Genomic DNA, 8552 nt, shown 5'->3' with positions numbered 1-8552 from the left:
ATGCGCGGCCGCCCAGCTGGATTCATTTATGGCGCCGGGCCAAGAGCCCGACAGCTGGACCACTAACTTGCGGTACAGAGTCTCTGATGGCCGGAAGGAGGGCTCTAACTGACCCTCACTTCCGGTGCTGGCTCTAGAATGATGCCTGGCTGAAGAGACGACAAAGAAAGGTAAAAAAAGCCCCAGTTAAAAGAAATAAAAACAGCGCTCCCCCAGGCAGTGTTTCCCCCACCCTAATGTAAGTATATTTAAAAAGATAAAAAAATTGTACATTCCTATATACATCACTGGTGTTTGAAAGTTACGTGGCCCTGTGTACAAATTATAGAAAATGCTGTCTAGAGTCGGTGTCACATTTGAACATACTTGTTTGTACTTCCCTTTTCCTGTATGTTTGACTGTAGCAAAACTCAAATCCAGACTCCACATTCTCGTCTGAAAATCTACAAGCTTGCATTGCTGACCTCTTTGTAGCTGGGACAGACACAACTTCCACCACTCTCAGATGGGGGTTTCTGTACATGATCACCTACCCAGACATCCAAGGTAAGATATGCAAAATGATGACCTAAGGCTAATAAATACAAATTGATACCTAAAGTACTAGATACACAATAACAGTCTGTGTGTGAAGTTGGCACAATATATTTTATGCAACGTTAAGGGTGACTGCCTTCTGATGATGATCTGACTTCTACAGTGAATAGCAGCAGAGAATTTAGAAGAAGCTTAACAGGGATAATGGGGAAAAAAGCAAGGCTGGTTTCTGACTTTAACAGAAATCTGCACAAGCCAGGGTTTTAAAACTCTAAGTACAGGATAAATTCAAAAGGTAGTAGCAGTCGGGAAATGACAGCCAAGGACCAGAAGAGGAAAATGAAAAGGAGACAGATTTGTTCTTGCATAACGATGACTGCATTGGGATATTCTAGGGGTGTGTAGTGCTCCAAGCAAATGACATGACATGCTGTTGTATATTACCATTCCTCTTCTTACCTGACATGAAATGAGAGTTCACTGGTCTGAAAAGTAATGCTAAGCCGCAAGGTTATGACAGGAAGGAAGATCCTTTTGAGCCCTTTCTTTGGATTGAGTGCATCCATGGTATCCTTCATCCTGTAACAAACTGACCATAACTTGGGGAATTATGTTGGTCCAATGTACTAAATAGAGTGCTGAGGGTAGTTAAGTAGGATCTGAGGCATGAGGTTGAGATACACATTGGAGGATCTTTGCTGTCCCATTGTTTTGGAAAGGCAGGTGATTTGCGTGGGAGGAGTCTGATTCATTGGCAGAGCTGTGTTTATTCTGAATTAGCAATGCAGTGCCGAAGTTACAGGTTGGAATATTGGTAGCATGTCTCAGTTTGTTTGGTCGTAGGACTCCTCACCATATCCCACCATATTCACAGACGTGGGAGGCAATCAAGGGGTGTTGATGATAACACCACTATCACTGAGCTTGCCTTCTCTTCTCTACCTCACATCTCTGATGCTAGTCCGGTGCCAGCAGGAGATTGAGCAAGTGGTGGGCTGGGACCGCCTGCCTGCCTGGGATGATCGGCTCCAGATGCCCTACGTGGAGGCTACTATCAATGAAATTCTGCGCTTTGGGAACATCAGCCCTGCTGGAGTTTTCAGAGAAGTCACCAAGGACACCACTCTCTGAGGGTACCACCTGACCAAAGTGAGTACCCAGAAAATGACTGAAGCCAATCTCCAGTTCAAGAGAACTAAGTAGGTAAAGCTAAAAAGGAAGTGAATTAGATTTGGTACCCTAAGAAAGATACACTGAATTCCCAAATACGTGCCACTACATGAAGATTTACAAGTTAGATCATTTACATTTAAGCAAACCTCTGGGTCCCTGCATGCCATTGTAACCAAATCAACAACACCTGTTTTCCCACTTGTGCTCTGTAAACATACCTGTAGACGTGCCTTAAACTATGAAGTGAGTATTGGCACATTAGTTATAGCTTAGGCCTACAATGCTTCCTTGCAATTGTTTTATCATCTGAGTCAAAGTGATAGAGAAAGTGTAATAGGTTGAAAGTGACATTGTCACTAGAGTCATAATGTAAAATAAAAAACTGGGTGATGCTGTAAAGATGAGATATTTCACATAATGCTCCACAGGTAATGATTTAATCCCACAAGTGTGCATGCTGTCTCTTGGATGTTCTTCAGTTGCACTGATTCTCTCCAATCCCCTGGTTCTTTTTGTATGTCATCCCAGGTTTGTTCCACAGTTTTCTTAAGGTTGCATCCTCTACACCTGAGATTTTGTTTAATGCCTTTCATTTCATCTTCGTTCAGGGCACCTCTGTGATCTCTAACATGACCTCCCTTTTCTTCGACCCTTTGGTGTGGAAAGACCCCAATCACTTCAACCCCCAGAACTTCCTAAACGAGCAAGGACAATCTGAGAAGCCAGAATCTATGATCCCTTTTTCTGCAGGTGAGTCAACTCTGGAAGTTTTTGGGTGGGAATTTTATTTTGTAGGCTTCCAGCCTCAGACATTATGGGGGTCATTCTGACCCTGGCGGAATGACTGAAGCACCGCCAACAGGCTGGCGGTGCTTCAAAGCCCATTCCGACCGCCGCGGTTGGAAAAACGGGTCCGGCGGTTTCCCGCCGGATTTCCCCCGGCTGGGCGAATCCTCCATGGCGGCGCCGCAAGCAGCGCCGCCATGGGGATTCTGACCCCCTTCCCGCCAGCCTGTTTCTGGCGGTTTTCCCTGCCACGAACAGGCTGGCGGGAACGGGTGTCCTGGGGCCCCCTGCAATGCCCATGCCACTGGCATGGGCAGTGCAGGGGCCCTCTAACAGGGCCCCAGCCTGCTTTTCACTGTCTGCGTCGCAGACAGTGAAAAGCTCGACGGGTGCAACTGCACCCGTCGCACACCTGCAACACCGCCGGCTCCATTCGGAACCGGCTTCAGTGAGCGCCCGCCGGCCCAGCGGGAAAGTCGGAATGGCCCCAGCGGTCTTTTGACCGTGGGGCGGCCAAATGGCGGTTCCAGCCAGGCAGGCGGCAAACGCCGCCCGCCGGGGTCAGAATGACCCCCTATGTGCTTTAGGTGACTACGGAACCTAACTGGTTGATGTTGAATGGGAGCATGGACAGTCTACCTATAAGATGTGGGGCATTCTGTACAAATTTAGAGGTGCCTTACGAGGTAGCAAGATCCTCATACGTCCACATTGATAACTTTACCTGCTTCAAGTGCTACACACTTGCAGCAGATCATCTTAGGATTTTGGGCGTTTCTCTTTGTTAAAGCAGCTGAGATTTTCTACGTTTCACCTGTGCCCTTTTTATTTCTGTGACTGAATTTATTGTTATGCTCATCCACTGCCTCTGTATTTGCTTTCCCTTGTCTAATGTCTGAAATTCTGAATTATTTTTACCTGTCTGCATCTCTTTCGCTGGGGATCTGCATCCTGTAGCCTGCTGCCCACATTTGTCTGTAAGGTTTTTAAGATCTCAGAAATATCTTCAGTGACAAAGAATATAGTACATTTTGCTCCACAAAATATTGCCTGATTTAGGCACCCAGGCAGATGAAAGATGCCACCTTTGCTTCACAACTGAACAAGGTTTTGAAGTCCACATATAGCCATATTCTAAGACATTGTGGCGGTGATTCTAACCGCGGCGGGCGGCAGTCGCCGCCCGCCATGCGGTTACCGCCAAATGACCGCACCGCGGTCACAAGACCGCGGCGGCCATTCTGGCTTTCCCGTTGTGCTGGCGGGCGACCGCCAAAAGGCCGCCCGCCAGCACAGCGGGAAAGACCCAGCAACGATGAAGCCGGCTCCGAATGGAGCCGGCGGAGTTGCTGGAGTACGACGGGTGCAGTAGCACCCGTCGCGAATTTCAGTGTCTGCTAGGCAGACACTGAAATTCCTTTTGGGGCCCTCTTACGGGGGCCCCGCGGCACCCCCTACCGCCATCCTGTTCCTGGCGGCAAACCCGCCAGGAACAGGATGGCGGTAGGGGGTGTCAGAATCCCAATGGCGGCGGAGCGCGCTCCGCCGCCATGGAGGATTCTCAAGGGCAGCGGAAAGTCGGCGGGACACCGCCGACTTTGCGTTTCTGGCCGCGGCTGAACCGCCGCGGTCAGAATGCCCAGCGGTGCACCGCCAGCCTGTTGGCGGTGCTACCGCGGTCATTCGCCCTGGCGGTTTTTACCGCCAGGGTTAGAATGACCCCCTGTGTGCCAGAGTGATAGGTTGAACTGCCTTGGGTCTGGGTATCTCGTGTGGCCTTGAATCTGTGTGAGAAGATCCGTTCTGAGAATAAATGTGCTTGTGGGGGATGATGAACATCTCCAGAAACATGGAGTATCAGGATTGTCAGGCCCTCCTGAGGCCACTAGGATGAGTGTCAGAGATGTTTGTAGCATTTTTTTTACCACATATGAGAGGAGTGGGAGAGGCTGAAAACTGCAGGCAAAGATCTCTGACCAATTTATTCATAGTACATTGCACATGGACTCTGGGTGTGAGCACCCAGAGGCAACGTTTGATCATTTTGTGTTTTTGGGGTGTCTGTTTACGGGTTTCCCCACCACTGGAAGTATACCTTTGCAGAACTTGAGGGCAGAGTTCTCTCTAGTGGACATGTTGATACATCCTGCTGAGCGGATCTGCAAAAGTTGTTGTCCTCTTCTAGGAATATGTCTTGGCAGATCGCACAAAGCCACATCCTCTGTGCTAGTGATGAGAACGGGGAAGGGTGTGTGCCACCCTTCTTCTGTTGGTAGAACATGTCTGTCATGTTGTCCGCCTTGATGAGGACTACCTTCCATCTAATGACATAGAAGAAGTCATTGAGGGCTATTTGTATGGTTAGCACTTATAGCTAATTGATGTGGTAGCTGTATTGTCGAGGAAGCCACATTCCCTGTAGTCATGTCCTCAAGATGTGTTCCCAAGGTTTTGAGAGATGTGTCTGTGGTGATGGTCACAGGTGAAATGATGTATGAGCCAAGGTCTGCCCAGCAACAATTTGTTATTGTTCCCCATTGCAGCACATTGTGAGTGTTGGCCTTTATTAGCACCAGATTTCCCCAGTGACCCTCTGCTTGTGACCACTGAGCCGCAAAGCAGTCTTGTAGGAGGCTCCGAGAGAGCCTTGAATATGGGGTACAATAACAATACATAAGGCCATCATCCCTAGGAGGTACATCATAGTTCAGACTGCGCATTGATGATTGAGCTGCAGAAGAGTCAGCAGCTTCTGAAATGCCAAGAATCTTTGTTGGTTGGGGTGGACTTTCCCCTGTAACTGTGGTTAACAGATCCCTAGAAGTGTTGAATCTGTTGAGGTTGTAGGTGGAACTTGGTGGCATTTATGATAAACTGCAAGCAGGGAAATTGCTGCCGGAGGGCAGCCTTGGCAGTGCTGCCGCTCTTGATCAGCCAGTCATTTAGATATGGGAGGATGTGAGTGGCCCCATTTTGTAGATGTGCAGCCACCACTGCCAGGCACTTTGAAATACCCATAGCACTGCAGTGACCCCAAAATGGAGCACTTTGAATTGGAAATGATGTCTACTTAACTGAAAGTGAAGATATCACCGATGACAGTGTGAATGGCTATGTGAAAGTAGGCATCTTTGTGGTCAAGCACTGTCATGTAGTTATCCAGTTGGATCAATGGAGAGACATCCTAGGGAGTTGTCATACGCAAGTGTTGCCAAAGGATTTGTTTGTTTAGAGGCCTGAGGTCTAGAATAAGCCCAAAGGAGCTCTCCTTTTTGGGAATAAGGAAGTATAGGTGGGGGCACGGTCTCTGCAGCGCTCGTAGCTCTTCCTCTGGGAGGACATGCTGAAGACGTGTGTGGCTATTATTTTGGGAGGGGTAGTGACAGCTACTAGGCTGTAGCTGGAACCCTCTATGTGATCTGATCTCCTCCCAACTTGGGAGGAAAACTTTTATTCTGCCTCCAACACATGATGTGTGATCAGGAGGAGGAAATAAGGCAACTCACTGCAGTGGAAGATATTTACTGGAGCCACCTCTGCCCTCACCTTTGATGTTGATCCTATAGACAACCCTGGTGTAGCCCATACCAGCCTGCAGGTAGAAAGCCTCTTGCTGTCTTTGATAGGATTACTGCTTGTTAGGTGAGGTATATTTAGCTCTGCCCCTGAGCTGTTGCTTCCAAAGGGAGCCCTTAAGCGCAGGATTTTTTGGGACATCCATGGATTTTGAAATGTGTCTGTCCTTATTTATCTTTTCAAGCTTCTCATCAACGTTGGGACCAAAGGGATGCTCGCTGTCATATGAGATGTTGAGGAGATGGTGCTGGATTTCAGGTTTGAACCCAGAGATTCAGGAACCAGGTGTATCACCTGAGTATGTCACTGGTATTAATGCCTCAAGAAGCTGTGCTCGAAGTGTCCGAGATGTCCTTGCCCTCGGCACTGTTTCTTCCCCCTTCTCCTATAATCTTCTGCGAGATGTTTGGCAAGTTCCTGCATCACCGCTCATTGGGACCTGTGTTATCTGGAGAGGGGTCCAGCAAATTTGCCTACACGTCAGAACATGGCTGCCTGCTATGCAATTACTCTCTTCCTCACAAATTCAAACATTTTGTCTCTGCCAGTGATGCATGTGCTTAGCATTCAAGTGCAGACCACAGCCACCTAGCTCTGTAAAAAGAAACACAAAGAAACAAATAATATGCTATTTCTTGTTTCTTTTTGCTCGGTGTTATTCCTTATAGACATCTTGTTCTGTTTTCCCTACTCATGCCCTGCTCCTGGTGTCCTTGTTTCTTGGGTTCTGTTGTGTGATGAGATTTTGTATCTGGAATTCTTCTCATGCCCAGTTTCTTGTTGTAGGTCAGCGGGTGTGCCCAGGGGAGCAGCTCGCCCGGATGGAACTCATGTTCTTCACCAGCCTACTCCAGAATCTGGACATCTTTCTTGATGACAAAGAGCGCCGTCCTGATTTCTCTTACACAAGCGGCCTTGTGTGTGCCCCCCATCCCTACAAGCTGAGCTGTCGGACACGGCCACAGTCATTTATGCAAAATGCAGAGAAGTAATCCCTTAGCGTGATACCTCAATCTGGCCATCCCAGTTATACAAGAACGTAACTGTAAATATATTTCTAGCGTCAATTGCTTCTCATTTGCCTCAAGTGTCCTTTGCAGGAATAATTTCCAACATAACTCTAGACCTATCAGTAGCTGAGGCACATCTAGGGCCAAGAAGGCCGTATCTGCAAGGCACAATGTATAACCCAGCTGGATGTAATACAAAAAAGGCAATAGACTAAAAGGCTTGAAAGAAATATTCAAATTGTAACAATAAAAGAAACTAGAAATCATTAAGACCAAGTATATGATGTGATCTTAGGAATACATTAATGACACAGAACTGAGGGACTTGTGCATTACTGGTCAGGGCGCAATGGAGTTGGCGTTTCTGTGCTCTGACTGAACTGCAATATGGCCTTCATTTGCAATGCATATCATGTCCTGATCAGCATCATCTCAAAATATGGAATCCCAGAGGTCGAAAAGCCTCCTACTTAATAAGTTGGAGACAGCAGGCACTTGTGGCACCAGATGAATGCTTGTGAATGCTGGAATGAAGGTCTGCAAGCAGCAGCAGATCTGTATTTCAAGCGTTTCTAATCATGGTTTCTAGAGGTGCAGGGATCCCAAGGGGATGGCTTTCCCTTTGCTAACCAGTTATCACCCCAACTCAGAGGCAGGTAACAGAATGGTTTGTGACCACAGTTGACTCATAAAGAGAAGGGCAACGTCTCTTAAATGCTTAAATGCCCTCTCCCATTTGCAATTGGAAAGGGTCATAAAAACACTTTTGTGAGTCATAATTCGATTTGCAAACAGGCTTCAGTGCATTATATTAAGGTGTTTTGTATTCACAAATACTGTGTTTTTGCAGATCTCAGACTTCTTGACTACAAAATACTTTTGTAAGTTAAGCCTAGAGACCCTGTTGCCACCTATAACATATTACCTATGAGCTGGGCCCCTCAGTTGTGAGATGAGTTTTGTTTCTGTCTCAGAATTTTCTGATCACCTTTTGTTTTTTAAGTTTCTAGGTGTTCCGTACAGGTTTCTATGCATCTTTATGGGCCTTGATTTCTATAGTGATATTCTCTGTTGGATTGTTCCAGCACTGCCTAGATTAGAATGGGATCTTTATATTTCAGGATGTTGAGGGTGCAACTATGGTTGCCTAAAAGCATTTGGTCAGTTGCCTTCTCACCACCACTAGCTAATAATATTCCTTGTTTGGCATTAATAAAGCTTGGGAAGCATCACTGTGTGTTCCTTGTCTACGCACCGCCTTACCTCATCCCTACAATTTGGTGAAGAGTGTCTCTAAGTATGGTGGAAAAACTTCTAAATGGGTCAGCAGAGAAGACTGTGGCAAGTGCACACAAATGGAAGACTAACCTGTGTATATGACCAAGTACTTCATTGGGCAATGATTAGGTAGTAGCAGTTATTGGAGGAACTAGAAGATGGATCTACAATGCATTACGTGATGACACAGGA

The 8552-nt window shown here is 47.0% G+C and overlaps 1 long non-coding RNA gene across 1 annotated transcript; it reads left to right on the top strand.

Moving 5' to 3' along the window:
- The first annotated feature begins 407 nt into the window (after positions 1-407).
- LOC138267407 (uncharacterized) lies at positions 408-2448 on the top strand. Its single transcript, XR_011199796.1, has 3 exons — positions 408-546; positions 1499-1686; positions 2319-2448. It is a non-coding gene; the product is annotated as an uncharacterized lncRNA (long non-coding RNA).
- Positions 2449-8552: the final 6104 nt, after the last annotated feature.

Source organism: Pleurodeles waltl, chromosome 12, assembly GCF_031143425.1.
Source record: "Pleurodeles waltl isolate 20211129_DDA chromosome 12, aPleWal1.hap1.20221129, whole genome shotgun sequence".
Lineage (NCBI taxonomy): Eukaryota > Metazoa > Chordata > Amphibia > Caudata > Salamandridae > Pleurodeles > Pleurodeles waltl.
The sequence above is the reverse complement of the archived record's forward strand: the minus strand, read 5'-3'. Positions and strand labels throughout refer to the sequence as shown.